The following is an 18,324-nucleotide window of genomic DNA, read 5'->3' as shown; positions in this document are numbered from 1 at the left end:
ACAGGGGAGCCTGGAGGGCTACAGTCCATAGGGTCACAAAGAGTTGAACACTACTGAAGCGACTTACCATGCATGCACATGTCCATGTGATTAGGGAAAAGGGCATATTTTCTCCAGCTTGCCAGCAGCCCTTGACTCTCCCTAATGTGCTCTACCCAGCCATATTTACCTTATGTAGACATTTGAGTTTTTGATCTCTGCTTTATGGGAAAAAATGCCTTTGGGGGAAAGTTGGGCAGCCATGGAGGCAGGGCCCTACTGCTGAGTCACACGCAGCAGTAGTCACTACAGTCACCATGACTGTAGCCTCTCTCTTCCCATACAGTCAGCGCCTGCAGCTGACCAATAGAGAAAGACCCCAGCAAGTGTTGCCCTTTGAGCTCCTGCTGCACTGAACAACTGAGAAGGACCCCAATCAGGGGTGCCCTCTGAGTGCTGCCTGTGCTGAGCAACAGGGAAGAACCTGCCAGGGCAGCCTTCTGAGTGTCAGCTGCCAGTGGCTAGAAAAGAATTCTAATAGTATTATATCTCCTGCTCCAGTAGCCGCTGGAAGACAAGAATATACAATGGGGAAAAACAGTCTCTTCAATAAGTGGTGCTGGCAAAACTGGAGAGCTAGTGTAAAAGAAAGAAATTAGAACACTTTCTAACACCAAACACAAAAATAAACTCAAAATGGATTAAAGACCTAAATGTAAGACCAGAAACTATAAAACTGTTAGAGGAAAACATAGGCAGAAGACTCTTTGACATAAATTGAAGCAAGATCCTCTATGACCCACCTCCTAGAATAATGGTACTAAAAACAAACAAATGGGACCTGAAAAGTGAAAGTGTTAGTCTCTCTCTTTGCGACCTTATGTAGCCTTCCAGGTTCCTCTGTCCGTGGGATTCTCCAGGCAAGAATACTGGAGTGGGTTGCCATTTCCTTCTCCAGGGGATCTTCCCGATCCAGAGATTGAACCTTGGTCTCCTCCACTGCAGGCAGATTCTTCACCGTCTGAGCCAACAGGGAAATTAAACTTAAAAGCTTTTGTACAGCAAAGGAAACCATAAACAAGATGAAAGACAATCCTCAGAATGGGAGAAAATAATTGCAAATGAAGAACTGACAAAGGATTAATCTCCAAAATATACAAGCAGCTCATGCAGCTCAATGTCAGATAAACAAACAACCCAATCAAAAAATGGGTAGAAGACCTAAAAAGACATTTCTCCAAAGAAGACATACAGATGGCCAATAAACACATGAAAAAATGCTCAACATTGCTCATTGTTAGATAAAATGAAAAGTGAAAGTGAAAGTCGCTCAGTTGTGTCCGATTCTTTGTGACCCCATGGACTATACAGTCTATGGAATTCTCCAGGCCAGAATACTGGAGTGGGTAGCCTTTCCCTTCTCCAGGTGATCTTCCCAACCCAGAGATCGAACCCAGATCTCCTGCACTGCAGGCGGATTCTTTGCAAATTAAAAACTACAATGAGGTATCACCTCACATGGTCAGAGTGACCATCATCAAAAAATGTACAAACAATAAATGGGGGCCAGGATATGGAGAAAAGGGAACCCTCTTGCACCGTTGGTGGGAATGTTAATTGACATAACCATATGCAGAACAGTATGGGAATTTCTTTAAAAACTAGGATTAGAACTACCATATGACCCAGCAATCCCACTACTGGGCATATATCCTGGGAAAACCATAATTCAAAAAGACACATGTACCCCAGTGTTCACTGCAGCACTATTTACAATAGCTAGGACATGGAAGCAACCTGGATGTCCATTGACAGGTGAATGGGCAAAGCAGATGTGGTACATATACACAATGAAATATTATTCAGCCATAAAAAGGAACAAATTTGAGTCAATTCTAGGGAGGTAGATGAACCTAGAGCCTGTTATAGAGTGAAGCAAGTCAGAAAGAAAAAACAAATACTGTATATTAATGCATGTATATGGAATGTAGAAAAATGGTACTGATGACCCTATCTGCAGGACAGGAATAAAGATGCAGACATAGAGAACAGACTTATGAACACAGCCAGGGAAGGAGAGCGTGGAACTAACTGAGAGAGCAGCATAGAAACATATACATTACCATGTGAGAAACAGCTAGCTAGTGGGAAGCTGCTGTATAACACAGGAAGCTCAACCCAGTGCTGTGTGACAACCTAGAGGAGTGGGGTGGAGTAGGGTGGAGGGTAGGAGGTAGGTTCAAGAGGGAAGGGACATATATATACTTATGGCTGATTCATGTTCTTGTGTGGTAGAAACCAACACAACATTGTAAAGCAATTATCCTCCAATTTAAAATAATTTTTTTTATAGTATGATAGACCTATGTTGTTAAAAAGATGAATAAGATCGTATCAAAGATGGTAAAGAATCTGCGTGCAATGCAGGAGACCCCGGCTTGATTCCTGGGTCAGGAAGATCTGCTGGAGAAATGGACAGCGACCCACTCCAGTATTCTTGGGCTTCCCTGGTGGCTCAGCTGGTAAAGAATCTGCCTGCAATGCAGGAGACCTGGGTTTGATCCCTGGGTTGGGAAGATACCCTGGAGAAGAGAAAGGCAACCCACTCCAGTATTCTGGCCTGGAGAATTCTGGGTCGCAAAGAGTGGGACACAACTGAGCGACTTTCACTTTCACTTGCCAGAAGCTCACAACTAGGGGTCAAGAGATGTGAAAACAGTTATAATGCAAAGAAAGAAAGAAAGAATGTAGTGAAGGGCCTCCCTGCTGGTCCAGTAGTTAAGAGTCCACCCTGCAATGCAAGGGACAGAAGATTCCAGGTGCCAAGGGGCAACTAAGCCGGTGCTCCACAATGCTGAAGCTGTGCCCTGGAGCTCAAGAACTGCAACTACCGAGCCCACGTGTCACAATGACTGAAGCCCGCACACCTAGAGCCCCTGCTCTGCAACAAGAGAAGCCACCATAATGAGAAGCCTGAGCACCGCAACGGAGTGGCCCCTGCTTGCCACAACTAGAGAAAACCATGCAGCAACGAAGACACAGCACAGTCAGTAAATAAATAGATCTTTAAAAAATAAATAATAATGCAGTGAAATAAAATCTATGATGGAAATTTCTGCTAGTTGCTACTGGGGCATAAAAGAGGAAATAACTGACTTCTCAGTAGCTTTCTTGGAGTCTTGAAGATGGAAAATTGAACTTCCAATTTATATTAAGTTCCACTGGAGTTCTTGAAGATTAGTACTTCTTGTTAAGATTAATTCCTCTTATAGATACTAATATCTCTTGTTATATTTCAAGACAAAGTTAATTTGAAGGGGCATTAGTTTTGTAAACTATTTTCTGTATCAATGTTAGTGCAATAACAATAACAATAGCTATGACTATTTATTGGGTGCTTACTATATGCCAGATGCTGCTCAGTACTTTACATAAATTATCTCATTTAATCCTCAAACAATCCTCTGAGGTATGTATTACTATCTCTATTTTACTTTTTATTTATTTAAAAATTTTTTGGCCTTGCCACGTGGCTTGTGGGATCTTAGTTCCTCAACCAGGGATGGCACTTGTGTCCTCTGCAGCAGAAGGGCAGAGTCCTAACCACTGGACCACCAGGGAACTCCCCATCATCTCCATTTTACATATGATAAAATTAAGGCTTGGAAAAGAAAAGCAACTTTGGCTTATGACTATATTTTCATTTTCCACTACCCCCGATTACCAATTATATGGTAAAACCTGGTATGTAGTTTATATTTTTTTATTAGTGTATAATTGCTTTACAATGTTGTGTTAGTTTCTGCTGTAGGACAACATGAATCAGCCATATGTATACGTATATCCCCTCCCTCTGGGACCTCCCTCCCTCCCCACTCCCCCCATCCCACCCTTCTAGGTCATCACAGAGCTGGTATGTGGTTTATTAAACACCACTGTCTACTGCCCCCTTGCCCAAAACTTTATTTTTGAATAGTGAAATAAAATCTTGAAATGCCTTTTTGTGAGATTTTGGACCTTTTGCTAAATAGGTTTTGGAATAACAAATTTCGAAGGTAGAAGGAAGCCTCAGGAATTCATACTTTACAGATGGAAGAACTGATTCCAGAGGAGTTAAGATATCTTAGCCAAGGTTACTCATCGTTCTGGAGGGAGACAAGGCTTGTCTCTCCTAACCCACTATTCTTGCCCCAGGGTCAAAGACTCAAGAATGTGCTGACTTCAATGTTTAATACAATCATCTTTACTAAACATTGTTAAACATTTTAACCAACAATAAAACATTCAAGATGAAACATTTTTTTTTTTTTTTTAACTTGGGGACATGATTTCTAGGTGATCATCAACATTTCATAGCCATTTATTTGACAAAGAACTTGATCCAATGAATGCTGTGTACCATCAAGGTAAGCATGACACAGCATAACCCAGCGGCTGTTCATAACTTAGGGAGGGGGCAGACATGCATTCAAACTGTTAAAATAATATGTACAAACATGTACAAAGGAGAAGAAGAAGAAGGCAATGGCACCCCACTCCAGTATTCTTGCCTGGAAAATTCCATGGACGGAGGAGCCTGGTAGGCTGCAGTCCATGGGGTCGCAAAGAGTCGGAAACGACTGAACGACTTCACTTTCACTTCATGTACAATGGTCTATTGTGCTATACAAATGTGTGTAGCAGTGGTTCTCAGCTGGAGGATGGGTCCCACTCCCATATCCCCAGCAGACATTTGGCAATGTCAGGAGATAATTTTGATTCTCACAACTTGGGAGTGGGGGTGATACTGGCATCTAGTGAGCAGAGGCCAGAGATGCGGCTAAACATCCTCAAATTCATAGGTCAGCTCCCCAACAACAAAGACTTAGGCAGCCCAAAATGTCAACAGGGCTGAGGCTGAGGTGGTATACAAGCAGCAAAGTATTTTCTACAAGGGACTGGTTATGGAAGAGTTTACTGAAGAGATAAAGATTGGAGTGAGGGAGGGTGGGCCCCCAGAAGAAGAATCAGCATGTGCACAGCCACAGAAGCAGCATATGTAAGCAATCACACACCTGTGGGAGGGTCATGGGCGTAAGACTGAACAGCTAGGTAGGAGCTGACATAGGAGAAAACAGACTGAGTTGGAGGAGCCACTGTGAGAACCATGGGTCCTGTTCTGGCGCTTAACAGGTCACTCAGGAGCACAGGCTAGGTACTGATCACTGCCAGTGAAAACTGTCAAAGTGTTTAAAATGAGACTTCTCTCATCTTGCGTCCTTATGGTCTGGGGTTCTCCAGGCATATTACTTTCTCAGAGACACAGTGCATAGGCTGTTTCAATGGAATGTAAGCTCTCAGGTGGAATGGGAGAAGGCAATGGTACCCCACTCCAGCACTCTTGCCTGGAAAATCCCATGGACGGAGGAGCCTGGTGGGCTGCAGTCCATGGGGTCACTAAGTGTCGGACACGACTGAGCGACTTCACTTTCACTTTTCACTTTCATGCATTGGAGAAGGAAATGGCAACACACTCCAGTGTTCTTGCCTGGAGAATCCCAGGGACAGGGGATCCTGGTGGGCTGCTGTCTCTGGGGTAGCACAGAGTCGGACATGACTGAAGCGACTTAGAAGCAGCAGCAGCAACAGCAACGCCACTCAGCTGGGTCTCAACTCTGTGATGAAATCAGGAGCAGGGATGAAGTGGTTATTCCTCATGCATTAGTCTTACAGGCAAATGATGATGTTCCACTTTCGGGTAGCAGGGTAGGCCAGCAATGGGGATACGTGGCCCTTAAGATTAGACTGCCACCTTGAATCTAAATGAGTTGTTTTCCATTCCCTGCCAAAAAACGGTGGGCAGGGAGGCTGTTCCAATCAGGGTTTCTCTTTCTCTTAAGCTAACGATGACCAAAGCAACTGACAAACTGTCACGGAATCTGCCAGACCTCACTCTGGCCTTCCTGTCTCCCCAGCTCCTGAACTTTCCCTCCTTCTCTCATGCTCTGGGCCCATTCTTAGCAAACTAACAAGTCTCAGACTCCTGATCTGCAACCATCCTAGAGGCCTGTTGAGCTCTGGTCCAAGTGTCTATCTCTGCCCCCCGGTGGCCTGCTGATAGAGCTTCATGGAGGTGAGCAACCTTTTTCTAAGTTAGCTGGTTTCCTGAATATAATGTGGAAAACTGGATCACAGAAGAGGGCATGGATTTTACAGCATGAAAGAAAATTCAGGGGAAGAGTTAACTTGTGGCAGTTTATAGCTTCTATATTCTTTCCAGGCCTTGGAATAATTGAGAATTTAGAGAAGACAGTATGGTAGGAAGTATTGAAATCCACCACAAACTTTTGAGAAAAATTAACTATACAAAAATATACTTTCCTTCTTTCTGTAATCATGTTATTATAGTTTTATATTGAAAAAATTTTATTTCCTCATTATACTATCACACTTGGTATTTAACACTTAAAGTTGAATTGATTAAACACAGTAAATTGAATTCCTTCAAGATCTCTTCAGAGCTAAAATAATGCAGTTATACTCTGAAGTTAGTGTTTTCTTGATTGTCATATAGCTATAAGATGTTTATTTACTACAACTACAGGAAAGTAAAAAAAATAACAAAACTCACTAAGATTCATCAACAAGAAACTGTGACATGAATTATCATTTCCGTTAGTTACCACTTCTTATATAGTTTAAATTATATGTATATTAGTCATTAAGATCAGGTTCTAATTTCCTCTATCACAGGACCTTTAGATTTGCTCTTACCCTTCTCTGTCCTTAGCTGTTGAAACAAGGTGTAAGTATTCTGTTTATAATTTCTAGAGAAAAAAGTTTTCATTACTGCCTATTCCTACTACATTCTTATTCCTTTACAGTGAGGTCAGTAAAAATAGATACTTTTTTCTAATAATAAAAAAATTGTGTAATTGTGAACCTCCCCTTATTTCAAAATTTCAAGCAGAAGCTGGAAAGGAGTGAATTAAATGACTTAAGATCTCTTTCAATTCTGAGCTCTGATAAGTCAAAAAATGCATAATTCTCCCTTCTGTGAAAATGGCAGGATCTGTGAAGCATGTCTTGCTAGTCTGGTGACTCTGCCATGTGATTTGTCCTGTAAAGATGAATCATATTTCTCTGATCTTTTGGTTAATTCTTCAGAAAATCTGCCCATCAAAGTTTTAAAAAATTACTTTGAAGTAATAAAAACTGAGAAAAAATGCTCTTAAATAATGCAACAAAGGTCATTACCAAACAACAAATTCCCTTAAATATTTTATTAATCATGATTTCAAAAATCACAATTTAAAAGTCAGGAAAAAAAATCTCAGGGAAAAACTAAGTATTTCTTCTGCAAGTTTCCAAGGACTTCATTACTCCTTGCCTTTTCTCTGTTCTAGAAGAATGTGCCTGGTGAGTGGAGAAGGATGGCTTTCTTAGACAGGCTTAGAAGGATGAAATCAATCCCTGACTTGAATTTCCCTCCCTCTGCCTTAAGGTTAGACTTTCCAAAAGGGTCTGTCAGTGGGTGTGATTTCCTAAGATTTCCAGGTAGAGCAATGTCAGAAACTTCTTTGATTTCCGATTGCACTCCTCCCTCTAGAGCAGTAGGGAGTTTTTATAGGTTTTTTCCCTCACAAATTTGATCCATTTGATAAATTCAACTGCATAAAACACTGGTTGGCTTTCTGGTGACTAAATGATTATTAGGATAATGGGTTCTTGGTCATACAAACAGTTCAAACCCAAGCTTCATCACTTAATTACTATGTAACCTTGGCAAGTTCTTTAACCTCTCTAAGCTTCACTGTCAGTTGGCACTAGTGGTAAAGAACACTCCTGCCAATGCAGGAGATGTAAAAGATGTGGGTTCAATCCCTGAGTCGGGAAGATCCCCTGGAGGATGGAATGGCAATCACCTCCAGTATTCATGCCTGGAGAATCCCATGGACAGAGGAGCCTGGTGGGCTACAGTCCATAGGGTTGCAAAGAGTCAGATACGACTGAAGTGATTTAACACACAATCTTCAATCTCCTTAAAAATGGAAAAATATCTATCTCATAAACTTGTTGTTGTACAGTCACTAAGTCATGTCTAACTCTTTGCGAACTCTATATAATGTTATATGAGGGTTCATTTATACACAGTATTTTGCACAATGAAAGATCAATAAATATTAGCTAATAAGATTAAGAGAATCCCTTGATTTATAGCAGCGGCTATACTCTTGAAAGTCAGGATAACTGGCAAAACCTCAACTGGCAAGATGAATTCACATGAAATACATACATTTCATATCACAAAATTCACCCTTCTATAGTGTGCAATTCAGTGACTTTTTGCATATTCACAAAGTTGTACAACCATCACCATTATCTAACTTTAGAACATATTTATCACTCCAAAAGAAATTCCATACCATTAGCAATCACTCCTCATTTCCCTCTTGCTCCAGCCCTAGCAACAACTAGTCTACTTAAGTTTTAAAATTTTAATGTTATTGGTGTATAGTTGATTTACAATATAGTATTAGTTTCAGTTGTATGGCAAAGTGATTCAGTTATACATACACATATATTCATTCTTTTTTAGATTATTTCTCTGACAGGTTCTCACAAAATATTGAGTAGAGTTCCCTGTATTATACAATTGCTGGTCCTTGTTGGTTATCTATCTTATATATATAGTAGTGTGTGCATGAATATGCCAAGCTCTGGATTTGCCCTCCCCCTGACATTTCCCCTTTGGTAACCAGAAGTTTGTTTCTGTTTTGTAAATAAGTTCATTTGTATCATTTAAAAAATTAGACTCCTCACACCAGTGATATCCGCTGAAATCTGTCTTTCTCTGGCTCACTTCGTTTAGGGTGATCTCTAGGTCCACCCATGTTGCTGCCAATGGCATCATGTCCTTCTCTTCACGGCTGAGTAATATTCCACTGTGTGTATGTACATCTTCTTTATCCATTCCTCTCTTGATGGACATTCAGGGTGCTGCTGTGTCGTGGCTGTTGTAAGTAGTGGGGGTGCATGTTATCTTTTTGGATTATGGTTTTCTCCTAATGTATGTCCAGGAGTGGGACTGCTAGATCACATGGTAGATCTACTTTTAGTTTCTTAGGGAACATCCATACTGTTCTCCATAGTGGTTATACCAAGTTACAGTCCCATCAAAAATGTAGGAGGCTTTCCTTTTCTCCACACACTCTTCAGCATTTATTGTTTGTATTTATCAGTTCAGTTCAGTTTAATTGATCAGTTGTGTCCGACTCTTTGCGACCCCATGGACTGCAGCACGCCAGGCCTCCTTGTCCCTCACCAACTCCCAGAGTGTCCTCAGACTCATGTCCATTGAGTTGGTGATGCCATCCATCTCATCCTCTGTCATCCCCTTCTCCTCCCGCCTTCAATCTTTCCCAGCATCAGGGTCTTTTCAAATGATTCAGCTCTTTGCATCTGGTGGCCAAAGTATTGGAGTTTCAGCTTCAGTATCAGTCCTTTCAATGAATAATCAGGGTTGATTTCCTTTAGGATGGACTAGTTGGAACTCCATGCAGTCCAAGCGACTCTCAAAGAGTCTTCTCCAACACCACAGTTCAAAAGCGTCAATTCTTTGGCATTCAGCTTTCCTTACAGTCCAACTCTTATATCCATACTGGAAAAATCATAGCTTTGACTAGATGGACTTTTGCTGACAAAGTAATGTCTCTGCTTTCTAATATGCTGTCTAGGTTGGTCACAATTTTCTTCCAAGGAGTAAGTGTCTTTTAATTTCATGGCTACAGTCACCATCTGTGGTGATTTTGGAGCCCTCCAAAATAAAGTGTGTCACTGTTTCCACTGTTTCCCCATCTATTTGCCATGAATGATGGGACCAGATGTCATGATCTTCGTTTTCTGAATGTTGAGCTTTAAGCCAACTTTTTCACTCTCCTCTTTCACTTTCATCAAAAGGCTCTTTAGGTCTTCGCTTTCTGCCCTAAGGGTGGTGTCATCTGCATATCTGAGGTTAATGATCCTTCTCCCGGCAATCTTGATTCCAGCTTGTGCTTCTTCCAGCCCAGTATTTCTCAAGATACTCTGCATATCAGTTAAATGAGCATGGTGACAATATACAGGCTTGACGTATTCCTTTTCCTATTTGGAACCAGTTTGTCGCTCCATGTCCAGTTCTACCTGTTGCTTCCTGACCTGCATACAGATTTCTCAAGAGGCAGGTCAGGTGGTCCATCTCTTAAAGAATTTTCCAGAGTTTGTTGTGATCCACACAGTCAAAGGCTTTGGCACAGTCAATAAAGCGGAAATAGATGTTTTTCTGGAATTCTCTTGCTTTTTCGATGATCCAGTGGAAGTTGGAAATTTGATCTCTGGTTCCTCTGCCTTTTCTAAAACCAGCTTGAATATATGGAAGTTCACGGTTCACATATTGCTGAAGCCTGGCTTGGAGAATTTTGAGCATGACTTTACTAGCATGTGAGATGAGTTCAATTGTGCAATAGTTTGAGCATTCTTTGGTGTTGCCTTTCTTTGGAATTGGAATGAAAACTGACCTTTTCCAGTCCTGTGGCCACTGCTGAGTTTTCAAAAATTTGCTGGCATATTGAGTGCAGCGCTTTCACAGCATCATCTTTTAGGATTTGAAATTGCTCACCTGGAATTCCTACAAGACTTTTTAGAACTAACACCCAAAAAAGATGTCCTTTTCATTATAGGGGACTGGAATGCAAAAGTCCCCTCAAGAAACACCTGGAGTAACAGGCAAATTTGGCCTTGGAATATGGAATGAAGTAGGGCAAAGACTAATAGAGTTTTGCCAATAAAATGCACTGGTCATAACAAACACCCTTTTCCAACAACACAAGAGAAGACTCTATACATGGACATCACCAGATGGTCAACACTGAAATCAGATTGATTATATTCTTTGCAGCCAAAGATGGAGAAGCTCTATACAGTCAGCAAAAACAAGACAGGAGCTGACTGTGGCTCAGACCATGAACTCCTTATTGCCAAATTCAGACTTAAATTGAAGAAAGTAGGGAAAACCACTAGACCATTCAGGTATGACCTAAATCAAATCCCTTATGATTATACAGTGGAAGTGAGAAATAGATTTAAGGGACTAGATCTGATAGATAGAGTGCCTGATGAACTATGGACTGAGGTTTGTGACATTGTACAGGAGACAGGGATCAAGACCATTCCCATGGAAAAGAAATGCAAAAAAGCAAAATGGCTGTCTGGGGAGGCCTTACAAATAGCTGTGAAAAGAAGAGAAGTGAAAAGCAAAGGAGAAAAGGAAAGATATAAACATCTGAATGCAGAGTTCCAAAGAATAGCAAGAAGAGATAAGAAAGCCTTCTTCAGCGATCAGTGCAAAGAACTAGAGGAAAACAACAGAATGGGAAAGACTAGAGATCTCTTCAAGAAAATCAGAGATACCAAAGGAACACTTCATGCAAAGATGGGCTCAATAAAGGACAGAAATGGTATGGACCTAACAGAAGCAGAAGATATTAAGAAGAGATGGCAAGAATACACAGAAGAACTGTACAAAAAAGGTCTTCAAGACCAAGATAATCATGATGGTGTGATCACTCACCTAGAGCCAGACATCCTGGAATGTGAAGTCAAGTGGGCCTTAGGAAGCATCTCCACAAACAAATAGGAGGTGACAGAATTCCAGTTGAGCTATTCCAAATCCTGAAAGATGATGCTGTGAAAGTGCTGCACTCAATATGCCAGCAAATTTGGAAAACTCAGCAGTGGCCACAGGACTGGAAAAGGTCAGTTTGCATTCCAATCCCAAAGAAAGGCAATGCCAAAGAATGCTCAAATGACCACACAATTGCACTCATCTCACACGCTAGTAAAGTCATGCTTAAAATTCTCCAAGCCAGGCTTCAGCAATACGTGAACCGTGAACTTCCAGATGTTCAAGCTGGTTTTAGAAAAGGCAGAGGAACCAGAGATCAAATTGCCAACATCTGCTGGATCATCAGAAAAACAAGAGAGTTCCAGAAAAACATCTATTTCTGCTTTATTGACTATGCCAAAGCCTTTGACTGTGTGGATCACAATAAACTGTGGAAAATTCTGAAAGAGATGGGAATACCAGACCACCTGACCTGCCTTTTGAGAAGTTTGTATGCAGGTCAGGAAGCAACAGTTAGAACTGGACATGAAACAACAGACTGGTTCCAAATAGGAAAAGGAGTTTGTCAAGGCTGTATATTGTCACCCTGTTTATTTAACTTATATGCAGAGTACATCATGAGAAACGCTGGACTGGAAGAAACACAAGCTGGAATCTAGATTGCCGGGAGAAATATCAATAACCTCAGATATGCAGATGACACCATCCTTATGGCAGAAAGTGAAGAGGAACTAAAAAGCCTCTTGATGAAGGTGAAAGTGGAGAGTGAAAAAGTTGGCTTAAAGCTCAACATTCAGAAAACGAAGACCATGGCATCTGGTCCCATCATTTCATGGGAAATAAATGGGGAAACAGTGTCAGACTTTATTTTTCTGGGCTCCAAAATCACTGCAGATGGTGATTGCAGCCATGAAATTAAAAGAAGCTTACTCCTTGGAAGAAAAGTTATGACCAACCTAGATAGCATCTTCAAAGGCAGAGACATTACTTTGCCAACAAAGGTTCGTCTAGTCAAGGCTATGGTTTTTCCTGTGGTCATGTATGGATGTGAGAGTTGGACAGTGAAGAAGGCTGAGTGCCGAAGAATTGATGCTTTTGAACTGTGGTGTTGGATAAGACTCTTGAGAGCCCTTTGGACTGCAAAGAGATCCAACCAGTCCATTCTGAAGGAGATCAGCCCTGGGTGTTCTTTGGAAGGAATGATGCTAAAGCTGAAACTCCAGTACTTTGGCCACCTCATGCGAAGAGTTGACTCATTGGAAAAGACTCTGATGCTGGGAGGGATTGGGGGCAAGAGGAGAAGGGGATGACAGAGGATGAGATGGCTGGATGGCATTACTGACTCGATGGACATGAGTCTGAGTGAACTCCAGGAGTTGGTGATGGACAGGGAGGCCTGGCGTGCTGCGATTCATGGGGTCGCAAAGAGTCGGACACAACTGAGCGATTGCTCTGATCTCATCTGATCTGAACTGGAATTCCATCACCTCCACTAGCTTTGTTCGTAGTGATGCTTCCTAAGGCCCTCTTGACTTCACATTCCAGGATGTCTGGCTCTAGGTGAGTGATCACAGGATCGTGATTATCTGGGTCGTAAAGATCTTTTTTGTATAGTTCTTCTGTGTATTCTTGCCACATCTTCTTAGTATCTTCTGCTTCTGTTAGATCCATACCATTTCTGTCCTTTATTGTGCCCATCCTTGCATGAAATGTTCCCTTGGTATCTTTAATTTACTTGAAGAGATCTCTAGTATTTCCCATTCTATTGTTTTCCTCTATTTTCATTAATATGTAAAAGAACGATAAATTTAAAATTCTTTCTATACAACAGAACTGTAGGAAATAAGACTAGAAATAAAAGTTTGCAACATGTTATAGAGAATTCTGAATTCTGGGGCCCTTAAACAAACACAAAACTTATTTTGGTAGGCTATGGAAAAAAGGATTTTTGAGCCAGATGAGGGTTAGCAATTATCATTTCTATCAGTATTATTAACTAGATCTTGCCCCTGATTAGATGATAGAGAATGAAGAAGAAAATAGCCAAAGATAATTCAGATTTCAAAAGTGAGATGCTGAAGTTCAATAAATAGAAACAGAGAAGTCAAGTTGGATAGAGTAACATGGAAACTTACATTACCATATGTAAAATAGATAACCAATGGGAATTTGCTGTATGTCTCAGGAAACTCAAACAGGTGCTCTGCACCAACCTAGAGGGGTGGGATGGGGAGGGAGATGGGAAGGAGGTTCAAAAGGGAGGGGACATACGAAAACCTATGGCTGATTCATGTTGAGGTTTGACAGAAAACAACAAAATTCTGTAAAGCAATTATCCTTCAATTCCAAAATAAATAAATTTAAAAAAGAGAGAAGAAACTGGTTTAGAAAGAGAGACAAGTTCTATTTAAGTTATGTTGAGTTTAAAGGACATAGTTTTGGGTTCAGAAATTCAGATTTGGGAGTCATGTTTGTAGAAGCTGTATCTGAAGTTATGGGAATGAACAGCTCACTTGGCAAGATGAGAGTACAGAACCAGAAGAGCGCTGAAGACAGTTCTGGTGATTATTTACTCAGAGATAAGGAAGAGAAACCAGCTAAGGCAGGGGAGTGGTCAGAGACAAGAGAACTAGGGCGGCATTGGACCACAAGAGACAAAGGAGACACTCAATACATCAAGGAGAATGAAAATTAATGTATTAAATGAGTGTTTAGTAAATTACACAGCAAGCTTTAAGAAAACACTTTCTACAGGGTGCTGGGGTAAAGGGTCTGTTACAAGAGCAGAGATTCAGAAAGGTTACCTTAAGTAAAGAGGCATTCTGAGGATAAACATCCATCCATCTAACGCATTTGTTGAGCCCCTAGGAAGGCAAGGTGTTGTGTTAGGGGCAGGAATCCAGGAAAAGTCAAGGGACAGTGCTGTGGTTAATGTAACACAGTCACTCCCCATATCTGTTTCTATAATGTACTTCTTGTCTCGATCATCTAACTGATTCTTTCCACCCTCCAGTTCCAGTTCCAGTTCAGTTGCTCAGTCGTGTCCGACTCTTTGCGACCCCATGAATTGTAGCATGCCAGGCCTCTCTTGTCCATCACCAATCCCCGGGGTTCACTCAAACTCATGTCCATCGAGTCGATGATGCCATCCAGCCATCTCATCCTCTGTCGTCCCCTTCTCCTCCTGCCCCCAATCCCTCCCAGCATCAGGGTCTTTTCCAATAAGTCAACTCTTTGCATGAGGTGGCCAAAGTACTGGAGTTTCAGCTTTAGCATCACTCCTTCCAATGAACACCCAGGACTGATCTCCTTTAGAATGGACTGGTTGGATCTCCTTGCAGTCCAAGGGACTCTCAAGAGTCTTATCCAACACCGTAATTCAAAAGCATCAATTCTTCGGCACTCAGCTTTCTTCACTGTCCAATTCTCACATCCATACTTGACCACTGGAAAAACCATAGCCTTGACTAGACAGACCTTTGTTGGCAAAGTAATGTCTCTGCTTTTGAATATGCTATCTAGGTTGGTCATAACTTGAGTAAGCATCTTTTAATTTCATGGCTGCAATCACCATCTGCAGTGATTTTCGAGCCCAGAAAAATAAAGTCTGATACTGTTTCCCCATCTATTTGCCATGAAGTGATTGGACCAGATGCCATGATCTTAGTTTTCTGAATGTTCAGCTTTAAGCCAACTTTTTCACTCTCCTCTTTCACCTTCATCAAGAGGCTCTTTCTGCCATAAAGGTGGTGTCATCTGCATATCTGAGGTTATTGATATTTCTCCTGGCGATCTTGATTCCAGCTTGTGCTTCATCCAGCCCAGCGTTTCTCATGATGTACTCTGCATATAAGTTAAATAAGCAGGGTGACAATATACAGCCTTGACAAACTCCTTTTCCTATTTGGAACCAGTCTGTTGTTCCATGTCCAGTTCTAACTGTTGCTTCCTGACCTGCATACAAATTTCTCAAGAGGCAGGTCAGGTGGTCTGGTATTCCCATCTCTTTCAGAATTTTCCACAGTTTATTGTGATCCACACAGTCAAAGGCTTTGGCATAGTCAATAAAGCAGAAATAGATGTTTTTCTGGAACTCTCTTGCTTTTTTGATGATCCAGCGGATGTTGGCAATTTGATCTCTGGTTCCTCTGCCTTTTCTAAAACTAGCTTGAACATCTGGAAGGTCGCAGTTCACGTATTGCTGAAGCCTGGCTTGGAGAATTTTAAGCATGACTTTACTAGCGTGTGAGACGAGTGCAATTGTGCGGTGGTTTGAGCATTCTTTGGCATTTCCTTTTATTTGGGATTGGAATGAAAACTGACCTTTTCCAAAGTCCTGTGGCCACTGATGAGTTTTCCAAATTTGCTGACATATTGAGTGCAGCATTTTTACAGCATCATCTTTTAGGATTTGAAATAGCTCAACTGGAATTCCATCACCTCCATTAGCTTTGTTCGTAGTGATGCTTTCTAAGGCCCACTTGACTTCACATTCCACCCTACATATCTGCATTGGTTTTTTATTTTTGGCCTTACGTTTAAAATTCATCTTCTAGATTATATTTATTTATGATTCTCCATGGTGTGATCTTTTTGTTCCAAACTCTACCTCATGGAAACCTTTAAGCTTTTGCTTTGATTGTCAGTTTCTTGATTCTCTCTCTTGTTTCCAGAGCTAAATTTGCAAGAGGTTCTGTTTTTCCCATACCATCTTTTGTCACTGAGTCACATCTTGGGTTGTTGAACACCCTATGGAATGGGTCAGAAGCCCACCTGTATTTTAATTACCTGGCAGATGGTCAGTGGAGGTCACAAGCTATATGCAGGCTTGACCTTTAGCATGGACTACGGGAATGACAGCAACTGTGATTAATATATCTAGTAGGTCCTGGGGGTGAATCTTAGTTTAAAAATACTGTGGGAAGTATTGTGAAGCTGTGGGAAGAATAGAGCATAGCCTTTTCTATAACACTGCTTAACATTGACTTTGAGTTCCTATACCTGTTGCTGGAAGGAAATTTAACTTGAAATCTTTGAAGAGAGGCATCCACATTGATGACTGCTGAAAGTCCATTACTTAATCTGATTAAGATGGTGTATGAAAGACATATTGAAATATCCTCCCCTACCCTCTCCCCAGCCCTTCTCTACAAACACAAAAGGATTGGATAAATGGTCAAAAACAATTTAAGCACTGGTTTTCAAGTGTTAGAATAAAAACTGATTTTCTTTCTTCTCTCAGAAATTCATCCAACTCAAAACTATAAAGAGGATGAAAAACAAACAAAATAGACAAATGAAAACAGATAAAAATAGTCTGTAAGCCTGGACTACAGCCTATGACTACAGCCCAGTATAGTGAAAGTCAAACAGGAATGTGATAATGGATGCCCTAGGGATGCAGATTTTATACAATGTGAGAGTAATATTGCTCTCCAAAGAAGGTGACCCAAGAGCAAAAAGCTCTTGTACTGAACAACAAGAACAGGCAAGCAGACTGAAGTTGGAGTTTTTTGTTTTTAATTTCCATTTGTCACAAAGATTTGAGGTATAGGGAAGGTGAAGTTGAACAAGGACAGATAGTCATGCCTGTAAAAAGCAGTCTGTTGGTACGGAATAGTGAAGGACATAGACCCTGCACTGTAAGAAACCCTGAAATGCTAATCATGGGGAAAAGCAAGCACTAGCACATACTGGTTCATACAGCAAATGACCTTAAATATGGTCCTGCCTCCATCCTCTTGGAAGTCTCTTGCAAACAGCCGAGGAAGAACTCAGCTCATTCAATGTTAAAAAAAAAAAAAAAAGTAGCATCCATAAAAAAAGAATGGGGAAAAATGTCCAGAGCAAAGCACTGAGAACTTTGGAATTAGAGAATATGAGAAGGAAATTAAGAGAAATGTGGGCTAAAGGGAGAGGCACTTATATTTGTCTGATAGACGTTGCAGAAAGACAGAAGAATGGTGGAGGGGTAATATTCCAAGAGAGATGGCTCTATTAGGTCCAGGCAGGCAAGACCCAGGTTTGAGGAGATTAAGTGTCAGGGGTAAAGAACACAGGCAACACAGGGAAACTAGGGAGCAAAGGTCTAGGAATTCAAGCCAAAGCATTTGGATAGAAAGAGGTGAAAATATAAGTGTGGAAAGAGAGCAAGAGAGGTATCAATGAGTATGGAATCTGATGAATGGTGAGGCAAAGCATTTTTAGCCATGTTCTCTTGGCTAGAACAGATCTGAATATGAGTGAAACTAAGTTTACAAGGAGAGGCAAGCACAAAGTTATAACTGGTAATGGAGGGTTAGAAATGAAGAGTTAAGAGTTCTGGATACTTAGATTCTTGAGGGGATGTACAGCAGATAGAGACAACTGAGGTCTTAGGGTCAGAATCCTTTGGACTCCCTTGATTAGACTGACTTGAGTGTCAGAGCAAATTCTGAATTCTAGTTTTCCTTTCAAGAGCATGAGAGAAACCTATGGACTAATCATCAGGGATTCTGCCTCAGAATAAATTTTCCATCTATATTTAAGCTTTTCATCCTGTGGAGGACCCAATATGCATATTGAAAAATAGTATTTGTACATTTAACATTTCTTTTTTCTCCCATAATAATGTTCCTCACTTCTGTCTGCCTAAGATCTGATCTTTTGAGTCCTATCTTATATAGCCTATATATTTCCATTGACCACACCCCCTAGTCATACAT

The sequence above is a fragment of the Bos mutus genome, chromosome 10 (assembly GCF_027580195.1).
Source record: "Bos mutus isolate GX-2022 chromosome 10, NWIPB_WYAK_1.1, whole genome shotgun sequence".
NCBI classification, from domain to species: Eukaryota; Metazoa; Chordata; class Mammalia; order Artiodactyla; family Bovidae; genus Bos; species Bos mutus.
The sequence above is the reverse complement of the archived record's forward strand: the minus strand, read 5'-3'. Positions refer to the sequence as shown.